Raw genomic sequence first — 19,188 nt, forward strand, 5'->3', positions numbered from 1 at the left:
GAAAGTAGAGCAAGGGAAATTATCCATTTTAAAGAACAAAAAGTGAAATATTGAAGAAACGTGAATAGAAGGGACCTGTGGGACACCATCAAGTTGTTCTACCCACATTGTCAAAGTTCTGAAAGTGGAAGACAGTGAGAATATATAAAGAAATAATAATCACCAACTCAGATTTGATGAGAGACAGCAATATAAATATCTGGGCATTTCTGGGATGTTTTGGATGAGTACCATTTAAACTGGTAGACCGAGTAAAGCAGAATGGCCTCCAAAATATTGGTGAGTCTCATTCAATTGTTTTAATTTCAGAACAGAGTAACAGGTTAATTGCCCCCTCCCCACAAGAGAGAAAATTCACTTGCTTGATAGCCTTCCAACTGAATCATTGGTTCTTCCCGATTCTAATGCAGCCTGTTGGTCTTTGGACATGAACTAGAATATTGACTCTGGATTTTGAGTTTGCCAGCTTCCATAGTAAAGTGAGACAATGTCTTATCATATATACTACTAGTTGTGTTTCCCTAGAGAAACTTGACCCAAAAATATTGGGAGTGAATGAGTCATCCTTTTGAAGATTGTGGAGAGTCTGAGTACCTGATCCAATTAGATTTTCAAAATCAGAATCGGAAGTATATAATTATTAATTAACTCTGCTGTCAGAATAATCAGAAACTACTTAACCATTTTAACATTATACACCATTGTGTGCTTTTACAATCCATAAATCCACATGTGATTTCCTTTGAATTCTCCGTCATTGTACTCATTTTGTGTTCATTGGGAATTCATAGTATCTTGTTTCAAAATTGGATTTAAATTTGTACGTATAGCATAGAAACAAAGTTTCTAGGGCAAAATAAAGATTATCACATGAGTTCTTTAAAACACAAGAGTAGGTTATGAAAACAACAGGCTCTGAAGAGCAATAGGAAGGTATATATTTTTATCTCAATTTTGGTTTATGCAAATGTAGAGTGTATTTCAAGTAATTCTTCACATGTAACATTATTTGCCTAGACACAGCTGTATTAAGAGAATTGGTGATTTTTGCCTGCACTTGGAATTATAGATATTATATTTTATAGTGCAGATATTAGATATTATATTTTATAGTGTCAAACTCATTTTCACAGGGAGCCACATCAGCCTCTAGGTTTCCTTCAAAGGGCTGAAATAATTTTAGGACTGTATACATGGAACTGCTCCTTAACAGTTAAAGGAGACTCAGCACTGCTGCTGGGTAGAAACAAGGCACCCGGCTGGCTAGTATGAGGTGGAGGGCTGGAGTTGGTCCCCGGGCCTTGTGTTGTAGTGTGTTTAGGGGAAAATGATATTAAAAACTCATTCAAACCAACTTATAACAATTCCAAATCTGTTAGTATAAAAATTTTTAGCTGAATAATCATCATGTCAAGTACACATAAATTTATAAACATAAGGATGAAAAGCAGAAGAAAAGAAAGAAATGTGGAATCAAAAATATTACAATACAATTTTATACTGTAATTAGTAAAGGTAAAATATGGTGATGTCTGGAATAATTACTAAATTAATAATAAAATAATTCATAATTAACAATGGGAGGAAAATGATGTAGTAAAAATATTTGATTAATCCAAAATAAAGCTAATAATGTCATGAGAAATGTAAAAATCTAACATATTAATTACTTGAAGTAATTGGATACAATCTTTCCAATTCAAAATAATTTGATGCTGTTATCTCAATGTCTTGTTTGATATCCTCCTCATTTCTCTTTTCATGTGTAACTCAACAATTAGGTATCTAGGGACTGCAGTGCGACTTTGTGAGCATGAAAGGAGCTGTTCCCTTTTGGGGAATTCTGTTTTAGACATTCCCCTCTGATCGCCTTCCCAAGAGTCTGAAATCTGAGGCTCCACCAACCCAGAAAGGACATACCAACATGGAAAAGGGCTTAAATACATCGTTACTTCTTCATACTGGCATGAAAGACAAGAACAGTTGAATTACTAAAATTAATCACATACTTTAATTTTAAATCTATGAGCACGTTAAGAACAAATAAATATGACATTCAATAGCCTTGAACAATATTGTTTATGATAGTCAGAAATGTATGTCAGCCCTGTTTGTAACTCAGCCTTTGCAAAGAATGGACCTATTCTTCATGTTTTAGGACTTGAGGAAAAAATGAAAGATGCCTGATGATTTTGGGACAGTCCTAAATAGATTTTGATTTTGAAGATCTAGTGGTTATACATCAATCACTTGTAACATGATACTACATACTGAATTCTTTCTCACTACTTGCTTTCATTAATTTAGATATTTGGTGTTGTAAAATGTAACATTTCTTAAGCATTTGAATTTATTGCAAAAAATGTTTTAAGAATCGCCTTTCTTGACAAATTCGGACTCTCCAGCCGTGGTAGGTCGGCATTCTGCACACTGGCCTAGCAATGAGTGTTCCCGTTGGCATCAGTGCTCACTGCTGCTCTTAACAAAAAGGGTCAGGACTGCTTGCTTTCTCTCACAGTGAAACCAGCCGAGTGTACACTAAGATGTATCATTTTGGTCACAGTGTTCATTGTCTCAAAGTTAAGTTAAAATAATGCAATGTGCTTTTTACATATGACTACAAAACATGGAAAAATAAAATGTAGACAAACAGTGGGACAGAGTTCAATAAGAATTCATCCTACTTTTAATATGAATTTTACCTTATCACAGGTACTCAGTTTTCCTTATTAATACAATATTTAGCTACCTTGGTTTTCTGAACATATTTAAAGATCAACTTGACTGTTGATTCTTTTGTGTTTATATTTACTTGATTATATTTTTCTATAAGTAAACAGCCTTTGTATTTTTCTCTTTTTATACTACATCGTGACTATAATTTTAATAATGAATAAGTGCACTTTATTGAGATTATTGACCAGTCTGAGAAACTTTTAAAAAGAAGGCAGTGAAAGGAGTGAAGACTTTACCTCCTTAGGATAAATCACGTCTTGGGTAAAATGGGCAATTTGACAAGATTATCAATTTTCTTTGAAAATGTAATATTGTATCTAAGAAAGCAAATATATTTGTGGAATTGGTCATAGTGGTCATCTATTATTTAAAATACTATAAAAGCAACCACAAAATAGGTAAATGTAGAATCACAGGAAAATTGAGGCCAAAAGTTGGTTAAAAGTTCATGTAAACTCAGGGATGACTCAGTGAGCACTGGACATGTAATATTTACAATTCCACAATCATGCCAAATATTATATATTATTAAAAATGAATAAGTACATAATTTCTTAAAATTTAAATGTTATTGGAAAAATATCTTTGTCTTAATAAAATCTGGAATTGTTTTCAATCAGGTAAACATCCACCTCCTACATAATTTTATTAAACTTTGGAAAGTACATTTGTATGGCATATAATAATAAATAGAAAAATTCATCTGATTACAAAACAGCTGTGAAGTCAATTGTGAACATATGTATTTGCAACGGCCTGTCCTTTTCGATGAAATAAAAATTGGTAAGGAAAGACTATGACACAATTGGTAAGGAAAGACTATGACACAATTATGCAGGTTATTGCGATTCTACAACACTGCAGCTCTATGTCATAATTCTCTTTCAGTTCTATGTAGTTCAGTGAATTGTGGTCTAGAATTTTACTCTTTAAATTAGTTAAAAGGAGAAATCTTTATAAGGAACTATATTTTTTCAATCAATAAATATTCATATAAGAGCAACTCTATTGCATTTTAAAGTTATAGCTTGAACTAAAAGTTTTAATGGAATAAAAAAACAACTATTTCACTCAAAACAATTACAATATTTGTTACATAAAAAATTATTGCAATAGTAATTTAAGACATTATGTAAAAGAGGCCAAAATTCAGGCTCTCATGCAATTAATGTCTTTATTCATAGAAATGGTAAGGTTGACACCTGGAAAGTGAAGCAAAAATATATTTTAGAGATTTGTTTATAATACTTGTGAGTTATATTAAATAAAGCTTCCTCTCAAGACACTGACGTTTTAGTACTTCCTTGTGTATATCACAATTCCATATTCTTTCTTCAGCGGCCATGTTAGTGGAAAATAGATATGAATTTACTCTATGTACCAGATTTCTGAATTATAACTAAACAATTGGAGCAGTGGTTTGGTCATCCTCAAACTTTATATATGTGCATTTATATAGGTAAAGCACCCAAATATTTTTGTAAATATTTAGGTTTTATACTGTAATGAAGAAATAAGAATTTGTAGAAATGTTTTTTCTTAATTGCCCAGAATAAATTTTTTTATTATTTCATTAAGCAGTGACTGTTTTGCTTGGACTCTGTCAAGTTAATAAATATTACCTTTATTCCTTTTGAAATTCATAATATATTTTATAACATTACATCATAATGTTATATTATATATGATACATTATATAATATATAACATGAATGTATTATATATCCCATACATAACTTATATTACATAACAGAACATTAACACCATAGCATTACTTCACTCATAATATAAAGTATTTTCTTCTGTTAAATTTTTACATCTTAAAGGCGTCCCTACCACATAGCCCAGACTCCTTCTTAATTCTCTCTTTTATACATACCTTAAAACCAAAATATCTATAACTTTTCAATATTACTTAATGAGCTATTTGTGTGAGTCAGTAAAAGTTTTGCTTGTGAGCAAGTGTTCTTTGTGGGGCTAAGATATGATCATGAAGGAAATTCCATGATTTCCTTCTTTGGGCGTTAAAAAATGAGTTAAATTATTTGGTTTCTGAATGACTGGTATATTCTGCCGAAGGGCAAGAAAATGAACTTTATGCTTTGAAATGTCTTACACTCCCAGAAATTCTAGCTTTTGAAAAAAATACAATCAACAGTATTCATTAAATCAATAGTTACGCAATAGCCTACAGCACTCCATGATAATTAATCATTTTAAAGGGCTTGGTCTCTGAATGAAAGAGCAGATGTACTTTCACATTAGTTCAGTAAATTACTTTCATGATTTTGTTTCTTTTATTCATTTTAAGGCCCTTCCTTTCTTCTATCAATTTCTTACTACCTCCCTCCAGGCTTTTATCCTACTTTTATTCCTTTTCATGTCTTTCTTTCTTAACTAACAGGTTTCTGCCTCATTTTGGACTAATGATATTAAGTTTTATTCATTTGAAATGTAGCCTGAATATTTTAGAATGTTTTGAAAATATATAAATAGAGTTTGAGATACACTTTATTCACATTTAAATCTAGTTAAGGAAGAAGATTTTTTAAATTTAGGTCGCTTTTGTTAATCTTGGATTGATGAGAATTTTAAGAATGAATGTAAGAATTTAAGACATAAAGAAATGTATATTTAGGATGGTGGTAGAAAAAATTATATATGTACACACACCCTTCAGACTTATGGATTACCATCCAACATAAACTAAGGTAAGGTCATTGCCACATATGCTTATCCTATCTGTGGTTTAAATAAAATTGTATTTGTTACCCTCTAATAGTGCAATATATTGCCTGGGAGATCAAATGCCCATCCCAGGATTTCTATAGATCTTTGTGTTCTAACATTTTTCATGGCCACTTTCTGGATCAAGTTGCTATGTTCAATTTCATCCCAACATGTATGATTATTATTTTTTTCTTTCTCATTTTGACTCATAAATAATCATCTATTGTCCTCTTCTCACTGATTAATATACTTCCCTCAAAACTGATTGTTGTGGTCACTGAAGTAAATGAACTTGCCACCCCAAATTTGATACAAATGTCAGTTCTGATGATCTCATACAAGTGTATGTCCCCCAAGAGAGTATGAAAACATTTATTCCTGACATGATGTTTTCTGAGGAGAGGGGCAAAGGATTCTAAGCAGATCTGAAAATAGCTTGAGAGTGCAAAAGAGGGGTGAGGCTCCACTGTGGGTAGCAGATGGATCCTAGATGAGTGTCCCTGTGGGGCTTGCACAGTGTGAACTTGCCAAATGCAAGTTCATAACACTTTATGCCTATATTTTCCACTAAGAGTCTTTGATCTATATTTAGTTAGTGTGAAGTAGGGATTCAATTTTGTTCGTTTGCATCTGACAGCAGTTGGCTTTCAACAATTTGTTGAAAATACTATTCTTTCCTCATTGACTGATCTTGGCACTCTTGTCAGGAATCAATTCACCTGAAATATATGCGTGCATTTGTGGGCTTTCAAGTACTGGTCTTATGCCAGTACCACACTGTGTTGATTGCTGTTCTTTTGTATTAAGTTTTAAAATTGGACAGTGTGACTTCTTCAAACACATTGCTTTTTCTTAATATTATTTTAGCTATGTTTGATCCCTGAGTTTTCATATGACTTTAGAATTCAGCTAGTCAATATCTATTTAAAAAGTTATCTGGGTTTCTGATAAGGACTGAATTGAATAAGTCGATCACTTAGGGAGTATCTCTACATTAATCAGATTAAATATTCTTATCCACTATAATGTAATTTCCACATATTTAGATTTTCTTTTATTTTTGTCAACAATATTTTTGTATTCAGGATATAAGGTTTGCACACTTTTTGCTAAATTCATTCATGGATATTCTATTCTTTTGATACTACATGAAAATGTTTCCTTAATTCTAGTTTCATATTGTTTGCTAAATGTATGTACAAATACAATTGACTTTTATATGTTGATGATTATGTATCTTGCAAACTTGCTTAACTCATTTTTGAGTTATAATAGTAGTTTTCAATTAATTTTTAAGATTATCTACAATCTTCAGTCATTTAATCATAAATAGATATATTTATTTCTTCCCTTACAATGTAGATATCTTTTCTTTTCTTTTCTTTCTTTATTGTCCAAAATAAAACTTCTATAACTTTATTAAATAGAAGTGGCAAAATTAGGTATACTTTTCTTGTTCTTGATTTTAGGGTGTGTTGGTTCATTTGGGTTGCTCTAACAAAATTTCATAAACTGGGTGGCTTATAAACAGCACACATTTATTTCCCAAGGTTCTGAAGGCTGGGAAACCCAAGATCAAGTTATCAGTGGATTCAGAGTCTGACAAGGGCCTGTTCATAGATTGCCATATTTTCACTGAGTCCTCACATAGCAGAAGGGGAAAGGGAGCTCTCTGGGGTCTCCTTTATAAAGGAACCCCATTCATGAGGCCTCCTCCCTTACGATCTAATCATCTCCTGTAGGTTCCAAATCCAAAAAGCATCATGTTGGGGATTAAATGTCAACATATGAATCTAGGTGGAAAACAATAACATTTAGTGTATAACACGCTGTCCCTCCTGCCTCCCCATCTCCCTCCGAAGTAATGTCTATCAGTCCATTAGAGCTCTTATAACAAAGAACCACACTGGGTAACTCATAAACAATTGAAGTTTATTTCTCATAGTCCTGGATACTGGAAGTCTGAGATCAGCGTGCCCTGCCCTCATGGTCAGATGGAGAGTGGATACTCTTCTGGGTCATAGGCTTTTCATTGTATCTTCATATAGTGAAAAGGCTACAGAGCTCTGTGGAATCCTCCTTATGACAGTGTTAATCCCATTCAAGAGAGCTCAACTCTCATGACCTAGTTACCTTTCAAAAAACCTACCATCATATTTAGGGATTAGAATTTCAACATATGAATGTAAATTGAGGGTATACAAACTTTCAGACCATAATGACATTCTTCTCACATGAAAGATATATTTATTTACTCCATCTGAGGAGACCCAAGTCTTCACTTGTTCCAGCACCAAACTCAAATGTCTAAAATCCAGAGTCTCATCTAACAGTCATCTGAATCAGCTAAGGATGAGACTCAAATTACGTTTAATCCTGAGGCAAAATTTCCCTCCAACTGTAAACCTGAGAAACCAATCAAATGTGCTTTCACAAGACAATCTTGGGACAGCAGTGGAGAAATAGGAAAGAAATAAGGAATGAAAGGTTCCGGGTGGGTCCATAACCTAAGGGGATAAACAGCATTAAAACTCGAAGGCTCAACAAAAATCTTTGGCTCCATGTTTCACCCTGTGTGCCCACTAGAACGGCAGTTCACCTCCAGAGCTCTCCCAGGCTGGAATCACACTTCAGTGGCTCCACTGAGCGTTACCTTAGAAGGGGATTTCTGTGGTGACACTGTATAATAATGTTTATACACTGCAGGGCTCTATTTGCTGGTATTTGGTTGATAATATTTTCAATCTATATTTATAAGATACTGATCTTTAGTTGGTTTTTTTTTCTTGTGATGATTTTGTCTGATTTTGGTATGAGAGTAAATACTGACCTCATTAAATGTGCTAGGACATTCTATTTTTTGGAACAGTTTGTGAAGACTTCTATTAATTCGAAGTTAAATTTTTGCTTCGAATTCAACAATGAAGCACTTTGGGCTGGAATTTGAGGGAGAATTGTATTTTAATTACTAATTTAATCTCTTTTAGGTTTATTCAGGCTTTATATTTCTCTTTGATTCATTTTTTATAGGCTGTATATTTCTAGGAATTTGTCTACTTTATCTAATGACTATTAGTAAACAATTGTTTATGTTTCTTTTTAATCCTTTTTATCTCTATAAATCCCCTACTTTGTTCCTCTAAAGAAGTACTAATTTCATTTATGATTAATATTTTGCTCCCATTTAATTGCTGTCTTCCTTCTATTTGCCTTGTTTTAACTTACTCTTCTTTTTCCAGTGCTTTAACTAGACATGTTAGATATTCTCTTTGAGATCTTTCTTCTTTTTAAATTATATTTTAATATAGGGACTTACTATGGCACATTTCCCTTTAAGCACTGTTTTGGGTGCATCCCATACCAGACTCTGCATATTTTCTTCATTCTTTTTCTACTCAAAATATTTTCTAACTTCTTTTGTTATTTCTTCTTTGATTTATTGGTTATTTAAGAGTATGTTGTTTAATGTCTGCATATTTATGTGTTTCTCACAATTTCTGGTATTGTTTTGTTGTTTCATTGCAGTCTGAAAACATAAAGTTGTCTCAGTCCTTGATAACATCCAGATGATATACTTCCCTAATTGTTTACTGACTGTTGTATCATTTTAAACAATGCCCAGGGTCATACACTGCTTCAAATACCAAACTCATTTAATTTGGGATCCTTTGCAAGGTTAATAGTTATTGAGATCATTATCAGAGATTTGTTTTGCCTCCTTGTCTCTGTCCTTGATTTGCTCTGGTGAATTAGCTGACCTGAGACCCAGTTTATATATTTAATGAATATACATATATATATGTACATACACACGCACATATATATATATACACATATATATATATTCAGGCTTTATATGTTTATTTATATATTCAGTTTATATATTCATATATAGACTGCATTTATTTATTTATTTATTTATTACCACACCTTCATTGTTTTTGAGAATGCTCTTATACTTGAACTTCCCCAAACTTTTTCCTTGGGAAGACTGTTGGAGCTCTGTGTGGTAAAGCCTGTTTCTCCTTATGGGCAAAACTGAGCATTAGCTCTATTGCTCAGGGTGGTGACCAGTAACACGTTTCTCTCGAGTGACATCCCTGCTTTGGAAGCTGGGCACTGGGCAGTTGGGTGTCTAGTCTCTGAGATTCTAAGCTTGCTTCTCGTTGTATCAAAACTTTGCCTTACAATGAGCTGAATTGAAAGCAATTAAGGCTCAGTGTGCTCAATCCAAGGTAGAGCCCCATGAGTGGGACTGGTAGACAAAAGTGAACTCTGTCTTCTTGGCCACACTTCCTGGGATCTCAGGGGCAGGTATCTGGGGGATTGGGTGAGAAATTCTGATGTTCTCTCCCTTCTAGAAATAGGCTATAGCCCTGAACTGAGACCCAGCAGAAGTCCTGTGTTGTTGACTGGGTCCATCTTCACTGGAGTTTCATCAAAATAGGTGGAGAGAGAGAGGTAAGAATCAGTCATGGTTCAAATGTAAAAGACTCTCACTCTTCTTACTGAATTTCAGTAAATTTTCATCAATAAATCTTTCTTCATTTTTATATACTATTATGACCATTTCAAGGAACCTTAGATGGCTGGCTATTCTATAATTTTCACCAGTGTCATAAAGGAGTACATACACAGAGTTCTTTACATAGCTATTTCAGAAGAGGGACTTCTATGTTTATTTTTATGCAGAAAAATTCAGGAAGGTTGTTTGCTTTCTCCTTTGAAATCATGATCTCAGGTCTCATCTTCTCTAACAAATTGGCTTCTCAAGGTATTTTCTTCTCCAATAAACTCTCTGGTGAACATGAAAATACATTTTTTATGTTCTACATTTTTAAATTTAAAACATTACTCCATTGTTAAATAATTAACAATACTAAGATCAATGTAAAACCCTCATATTGATTTTATGAAAATAATCTGTTAGTTCAGAAACATCCGTGATATATTAAGTGCACATAATGCTTTAAAAAGAACTGGATTATGTAGTCTCCACAGACAGATAAAAGCACATGACTTTTTGGTTTTACCCAACTGTCATCTTTTGATTTTCATGCACAAATTACTGTTAACCCTTTGCCACCTTATTTCACCAATCATTCAGGTTTTTATTATTTTTATATTATTAGTGCCATCATTTATAAGTGTATTGAATGGCACCTAATTAAATACATAGTGTGTGCATTCCCAATTATTATCCTTAAAAAAGTCACAAAATTACTTTGAAAAATAGATTTTTCCTCATAAACAAGAACCTGAAGTTCTAATATTCCTTCTTAAAACTTCAGCATTTGAAAAACACCCTTTCATTTATTATTGAATATAAAATGACCAGAATACAGCAATATTAATTGGATATAAAGCCAAATCTAAAACAATGTAATTTTTAATGTATATTTTCAGTTATATGTACAATTTCTTATTGCTGACTTGACCTTTTATTTTCAGATTTATATTCAGACTTAAAACCTTAATTTCTACTCCCTCAGCAAAGGATATAATTCTGACTAAAAGTATGAGATAATTAAGTAACTCCTGACATCCAACTCTCATGACAATAATATAAGACATTCCTCTGAGGAAACAACTTGAATATTTTCTGGTAAATGTTACTTTTTCATGTAGGTGTAGGATTTAATTTTCATAACAAGTTCTCACTCATCAAAGGCATTTTAATATTCCCATAAGATTGTGTCCTTGGATGCTGTACTATATGCCAATATTTATATAGAGAGAATGCACTTAACATTCATTTAACTCATGTAGCTACTGTGTTTATGTTATTTATAGTTTCTGCACTAATTCTAGTGGAGTTTAGTAGTCAGTGTGCTGAAAAGAAAATATAATGTCAGAATAAGGTAAAACAGAAGAAGGAAGAAAATAACAGGTGACAGGCACCATGGAGAACTGTCTCATGTTGCAGTTCCGAGTACTGTGTTAGTTTATCAGGCTCTTATGAACTAATATCCAGCCAATTCAACTGACAAGAGAGGGAACAGAGCCAGGAGAGTAAGGAGTAGGTGGGTGTTTTTTTATTTGTTTTTTGCTACTGTCATTTTCTTTTCAGGAAGAAATATTGTACTCATGGGAAAGGTACCAGGAATATAAAAAAGTTCTAGGGATGGAGTCAGAAAGAGGTAGGTGGCTATAGAATGGCTGTTTATTATTTTGTGGGTCCAGGAGGCATCTATTATGAAGCAAAGAAGTAAGATTTATGTGAAGTCTACAGTGGAGCTGACATCCAATAGGCAAGCTTTCACTAGGTAGCACTCGAGACTAAGAAACTTTCAGATGCAACTGAAAGCAATATGAGAACTTATATCATATATTTTAGTTGAATGTTTTCTTTTTTGAAGTAGTTGTCATGTGAACCTGTACACTACTTTTTAAAAAATCATGACCAAGATCTCTTTGAACATAATATTCTCATGGAGTTTTCTGCTATACTTACGACACAGTTTTAGAGTACAGGCTTATCTCACATTTTGGTAAGCATTTATTTAAAATCATGAAAGAACATAGTAATACGTTTAAAGTGTGACTAGTAGCACTCGTGTTCATTTCCGGTTAATACGTGGGAGAAGACTACCTACAGGTGTGACAAATAAATCCTCTTTTGCAACCCAGAACTCATTGTTCAGTATTAGTTTTGATACATATAAGAAGAAACATGATAAAACATTAAAAAATAGCATGACTAGGTGAATTGTGTGTGGTAAAATGGTTTTACAATGTTTGAGCTCTTAGTTGGGGCTTAAGAGTATGAGTCATAAAACCAATACTCTATGTCCATTGTACAATTGTAGAAGGACAACTTTTTGAATGAGACTACCTGAAGAGCATCAAAAGGAAAAAAAAATGAAGTATGGTGATCACCAAGATTTCTACCCCAGAGAGCAATATTAATCTATTTAGCTAATATTGTAAAACAAAAATCTGAAGTCATTTGCGTGCTCACCACCTTTCCAATGACGTCCCACTTCCCCCTAAGAGAAATTCCCACATTCAATACTTTTTGTTACGTGGCCTCTGCTTCCCTCTCCTGTCACGCGCCTTTCCTGGTCAACGTGACCCCGCACCACTAATCCTCCCTCATTTTCTCCAAGCTACTCCACATTCTCTCTCTTCAGGGCTTTCTCCCCTTGTTCCGTCTTCTTCTTGGAACAGCCTTCCAATATGTATGTTTATTATCATCTATTCATTTTCCAAATCAATTCAATCACTAATTTTTTCAGGAAGACCTTCTGTGATCTGAGACCAGCATAATTTTTGCTGTTATATATTTCTATAGCAATGTGGACTTCTCTTTAACATTCAACATGTGATAAACTGTTTGTAATGCTCTAACTTTCATGGGGACCCAAAAAGGGGCTTTTTATTCACTTTTGTATCCCAAACTATATATTCCTCTCTATCATGTAGCCACATATTTATTACACTGAATTGAAATATTATGTGTTACTGATTTGCTGAAAAAAATAATAAAACCAGAGCAGGCTTGTAATGAATAATTATATTTTTAGTCCTTTTAGTATACTCTAAAGCAGTTTCTATTGAAAATCAGAGTTTTAATATTGAATTAAATTTCATTTAAATTTTTAAAATGTAAGGACTCTTAAATCACCTTAAGTAAATTGTAACATAATGCAATTTTAGTTACACTCAGTAGTGTAGTTTCATCTTGATTAAAATCATTATAAATAAAAATAACTGCACCCTGATGATCTTCCTCACATTTATTTAGGTTGAGAATCAGTTTATTTATTGTGATTACCCTTCAGGAAGAGGAGTATCACCTACCTGGACCTATATTATTGTCTAAATAACAGCTAGAGTTTTAATTTGCATGTTTATTATCCTTGACATTAAATCAATATAATGGAATGAATGTAATATTGTAAAAGTCTTTTTTCTGTTTATAAGTGTGTTGTTCCTTGGAGCTGACCCTAGTGAACTAGGAAAGATACTTCTAGTTAGTTTTTGGGAAGTGCATCTAAATTATTTTTTTTCTGAAATGTTATGAATAACAATAATCTCTTAAGGACTTAGGGGAAGTCTAGATACTTCTATCTTAAACTAGAATTTAAAAAGTTATCTGAAGAATGTTAATTGTATATTTACCAAATATTTTATATTATAATTGCTACTGACCACATCGGGTATTTTCATCCAAGGAAATAGTGAAAAGCCAGTTTAGGGCAAAGCAGCCTTTCTCAGAACTATCATTGTGTCTATCTTCCCGTTTTCACTGCTCCATCCTCTCTCTTCCAGGTCACAGCTCTTGGGTTTCTACTGCAGCTCTTCGTAGTGCCTTCTGCTGCTGTCTTTGGAAATGTGCTCTGACTGTCCTACTGACCTCTGTTCCCACCAAGCACTTCTTACTTCTAACTGGCCGGCCGTGCTTAATTTCATGATCATCCAGACAACCACATGACACTAACACATACTAGTTTCCACTATTTTGCTCTCAAAAACTTCAAATAACAGAGTTCCCTCCTTTTTTTCATCTTCCCATAGGATATGGACTTAAGACTTTTTAAAACTAAGAGTAACCACACTCCACTGTAAGGATAAAAAACTATAGTGCATAAATATTCTAGGTAAGATAACAGAGTGGACAAGTTTTGCAATGCCATGTATCATGCAAATCCCTACTAGTCACTCAACAGTAACTTTACTACTCGACGGTGAAAAGCGATGAAAGCAAATTGAGCAACTTTATTTCGTAGTTCTTGTATGCCTTCATAAATAGAAAGTCCTTCAGTTCTGTTAGATAAGAAACCCATGATGGTACTGCTTTCTGAGAACCATCTGTCCATGTTCATCTATATCCACAAACTCTGGCCAATTTGCATTAGCACAAGCTGTTATTCGTGCCTTTGCCAATGTTTAACAACGTTACATGATTTTTACCTCTTCTCAGACAGCATACAGGGTGGGCAAAATTAGGCTTATAGTTGTGAGTAGGCAAATCACAGAGTTTATTCTTGTATTATTATTTATTAATTATGGTCTTAATTTTCATACCAAGAACTAGAAACCTACTTTTGTCCATTCCGGCATTACATGAAATACTCTATAGTATATCTGGTTTTCTGGGAAGATGATATTTTTATTCTTTACAAGGTCAAAATATATTCAAAATTCTGTGCTCGGTAAAATGTGCACACTAAAATTGTTTCAAATTCATTTCATATGTTCAATTCATATGTGCATAATTCTATGAGGGTAATCTAATTATCTAAAATGTTTATACTACCATTAACATTTGCTTAATACTTGGCATCCGTTCCTTTTAATCAATCAAAAAGGAAGTATTGCCTGTCTGATAAAGCTTAGCTGTGTATTATGCAGTTGAAGCCTATATGAAAGAATTCACTAAGCATTAAGTTTTAGATGTTTAAAAGGGAAATGAAAAAATAAAAACAATGGACTATTAAAAATGAGAAATTTACAATTCCTTAATCTTAGATGTTTCATGATTGATACTGAAAAACTGGAAGATATTTGAATGAAATTGTCTATAAGGTTACCAGACTGAGAGTACAATTTCAAAAAAATTGTTTTTAGTAAAAAAAGTAAGACTTCTTCCCCCCGCCCCCCAAAAGTAATGTTTCTAATCAGGGATTGAAAGTGTAAAACCACATGATTAATATTTTTAAAATTTAAACGTCTGTTGAAACATATTTTTCTAGTTGATGAGACTTCTGTTCTAAAAAAGAAAGTCTGGGCTGCAAAGCAAGAAAGTGTCAAATCTCTTTCTTACATTCGTTCAAAAGGAATTTACCTCTGTGACTCATAATTTGTGTCATCGTCATGTACAGATATATTTTGATTCCTCAAAGCATCTAAAATTTCCCCAAATGAAAACTATTTTAGATTAATCATAATTATAATAATCACCTTAGCTTTTTCTATTCATAAGCAAGCTCAAATATATGAGTATTTCGCAAACTATCCTTCTAAACATTGGTTTTCTGTATCTCTAGTCCATGCATTGTAATGCGGAACTTCATGCTGAACAATGCAAGGAGATTTTGTTTTCTCACCCCCTTTACCTTATAACCTCTTTCTTCTGTTTAATTCTACCTTTGCTCTCTGTTCCCCACACCACTCTCTTCTGATTCCCACATATTTGCTTGTAACCTCACTGAGCTGTGTGTCAATGTGGAGTTTAACATACCACCTATGCATGTTTTGTGATCCTCACATCATGTTCCAGTTCAAATACTGTAAATGTGTTCCTGGTTTACTCTATAATTTAATTTTTATTTAAAAAGTCAAATATCTGTATGTATACATATATAATACACATTTGTGATACAGCTTACCTTTCTTATAAATCTATGCACAGTGAAAAATAATGTAATATTTAATTTATTGCATCCAGCAAAAACCTGTTTACTCATTGCCCATCATGCTTCTAGACCACTTTTCTCACGAACCCATTCTAGTATCAAGATACTAAAGGGACCAAAATTTTGCCATTCTGAAATTGCTTTTGGGGATATTGATTTTAAGCTGTTTATTTTTAAAAAAATACCCAGAAAGAACCTTTTATGTCCCCTGCCCCTCTCCCCACCCCTGCTTCTCTGCTAAGGAATTCAGAGAAACCTGCTTCAGGACTGGTATCTTGGGATGCAGCTTAGCCAAGTTAGAATCAAGTATAGTAAACAAGGCCTCCAGGCAGGTACCTGGAGGGTATCTGGATACCCTCTGCGTTTCATTGTTCCATCGCTCCTGAGACACCTAGCAAGGACTTTCCTCGTGTGTATTCCATTCCTCCTCAACTGCCTATAAACAGCTCATTCTCACTTCTGACATTAAATACTCCATTGCCCCCTTTCTCCTTTGTCCAAAATGTTTTATATAACATTGTTTCACTGCTTTGAATTTTTTATGAACTTATCATGTCTGTATGATCTCCCCATGCACATGAATTAAACTTTGATATTCTCCTATTAATCTGTCTCTGTTAATTTGGTTATTACCCCAGCAAGAAGAATTCAGGATTTGGGAGGAAAAGTATTAATATATTTTAGCCCTCACAACACACACAGGTGGCTGATTGTGAGTCTATTGGAACTCTGAGGTGCTCAATTTGATACAATCAGAATACTCCAGGCATATACTTCTATTGATTACTGGCACACTCTCTTTTAAAATGAGATATTAAATCATAGAGATAGCTATCTAAACACTATATATCTCTTCCTAGGAAGGCAAATCTTTAAAGCAGCATTTCACAGAAAGCAGAAGAGGTTGAAAGTGGCTAGACAAATTTAAAAAAAAACACTTTTTATTTAACAAATACCACTGTTGCTGGTAGAAATCAGGCTCTTCCATGGAATCATGAGTAAGGCATTTCACAAATCCATGCACAGGAGATTGTGGTATGGCAAGATTTATTTGGATGGAAAGCAGCTGCTGTGTCCCAATTCCTTCTGTCCTGACATGGAATGAGCCCTACCTTATTTTCACCAAGGCCAAAACAAAGGCTAGTGTCCAGAGCTGCTGCTGGTTATTAAAGCTGAGTCCTTCAGAGCTCGTGCAGTCTGCTACAGGGCCACACGTTTGCTAGAACATGGCTGTGTTTGTTCTCAGGAGAGAGAGATAATGCACGAACATAAAGGGCAACTGCAGGTCACTGAGCAAATGATAGAGTGGGAAGCTGTAGCTTCTTGGCTAAGCAAACAGGCTGATGCTCCCAAATTTATTAAGTTCAATGTCCAATTCCCTTTTCACCCTTTCTTAGAGATAATTAGCTAACTATCTGCAGCACAGGTGGCAAACATGAGGCCCGTGAGCCAAATCCTGCCCTCCACCTTGTTTTATCCAGCCCAGCACCTTGTTTTATCAGGCGGCAGCACCAAACTCCTTGCCCCCAATTAAGGAGTAGTTACACTTATGTGGTCCTAAACTTACATTCAGCCCTTCGAAAGCAACCACCGGGCTGATGTGACCCCCAGTGAAAAACAGTTTGACACCCCTGGCCTACAGTAACATTCACCCCTGAAGATCAGAGGCTTATAATCTTACAAGGGTAAATGGATGACGGTTTCATCTTCTATAGCTGTTTCTTGTCAAAGGGGCATAGTCTTGCCTATGCTCAAGCACAAAGGGTCTTTCTATTGGCTAAAGGAAAAGAAGAGGAGAAAGAAAGGGAGTCTTCATGCAGGATGAGGGACTTTGCAAAGTCCAGGTCAGTTGGCTTTCCCCGGGAGGCAGTATACGTGATGTGTGGGGGGAGGCACTGTCTATAGAACGCTCTGCTGGACAAGTTGGCATCCTTGTTGTATGCTAGATTTGAAAGATTTGACAAGAAGGTTAAAAATTATAGTCCAAAAATGAGGAGAAATATAGCAGCTGAAGTTCTGGTGAGAGGTAAGAACCAGATGATAGAAGGAGGGACTAATTCTATAATGTCCCAAATTATGTTGGAGAAGTGGCTTTTCTGGAAAAAGGATGTCGCACCTATACAAAGCCCTCCTGTTTACCATATATAACTCAAATTATGCCGATGGGAACATTCCAAGTTTTCACCCACCCTCTGAAGAATTGGGGGAATTTTCTGTCTGAACCATTAGAGCAGAAAAGGGAAAGCAGTTTCAAGGGAAGCCAACAGACCTTCTCATGTTTCACCAACTCAACCATCTAGTCCTGACAAGTCAATCCAGCCAAACCACTGAGTCTCATTTCAGGGGGTGGTGATGCAGACGGGCTTCTAAAGTGAGGCCTATACTATGTAAGAAAGCAATCAGGTAAATGAGGTCATGACCATACGCCTTATTAAAACAGAGGAAAGAATGCAAGGGTAATGAACACAGCAACTCATAAATATGTTTCTGAGTCTGCAAAACAGTTGAGATGACTTCCAGATGCAAGAATTTGCTGGAATAAAAGCAAGTGCAGACAGTTTGACAGATCATCCTTGTCTGCAGTGTGAACATCTCTGGCAATGTCATCAGGTGCTCAGGTAATTCTGTACGGTGTGCACAGATATAGCCTTAAAACAAGTTTCATTTCCCAATACTTCCTAGTCCAAAGACGGAAGAAAAAAAAACATTAGCTTGAAAGACTGAAGAAAAAACTAGAAGAATTTAGGAACAAGTTCAGCTGCAAGTGAAGACAAAAATTCAAGACAATTAAATGTACTAGAGTTCAATATTGACAATTGGACATCATGTTTCCACTCAAACACAATTTTTCTCCCTAAAATCATCCTCATTTTCATCAAAGAGACAGTATTAACTCCAATTTTAATTTGGCTTAATTATTTGTATAAACAGTACAAGAATAGCAATCTATCATATAGGCCCTTTAAATCCACTTTGCTGAAAGTTCACAAGGAATCTTCAGATTGAGTTTTAATCAGCTCCTCTAGGCAAAGATGATAAGCCACAGTTGGTTTCAGGCTTTGCCTGCAATACCTATAGTTTTAGGTAAATTTCTAAAGTTCCTGAGGTTCCCAAGTATGTCTTGATGTTCCTTCCTTGCCATCTCTCAAGAAAGCAACCTTCACTGACTACCTGGAAAAACTGTCATGAACCACATGACCAAGCAAGATATGAGGCTTTTTCTGCAGGGGGCTTATATTAGCATCAAAAATCAGTGATACTAAATAAATAAACAAATAAACAAATATATAAATAAACTAAAATAAAAACTAAAAAAATAAATTCTTGAAAGAAAGAAAGAAAAAGAAAGAAGAGAAAGACA

At 34.3% G+C, this 19,188-nt stretch overlaps 1 non-coding gene across 1 annotated transcript; it reads left to right on the top strand.

The window, feature by feature from the left end:
• The first annotated feature begins 12,015 nt into the window (after window positions 1–12,015).
• On the top strand, window positions 12,016–12,142 carry LOC118999708 (small nucleolar RNA SNORA40). Its single transcript, XR_005069163.1, has one exon. It is a non-coding gene; the product is annotated as a small nucleolar RNA SNORA40 (small nucleolar RNA).
• Window positions 12,143–19,188: the final 7,046 nt, after the last annotated feature.

The sequence above is a fragment of the Sturnira hondurensis genome, unplaced genomic scaffold (assembly GCF_014824575.4).
Source record: "Sturnira hondurensis isolate 20B ecotype Veracruz unplaced genomic scaffold, ASM1482457v3 Scaffold0015056, whole genome shotgun sequence".
NCBI classification, from domain to species: Eukaryota; Metazoa; Chordata; class Mammalia; order Chiroptera; family Phyllostomidae; genus Sturnira; species Sturnira hondurensis.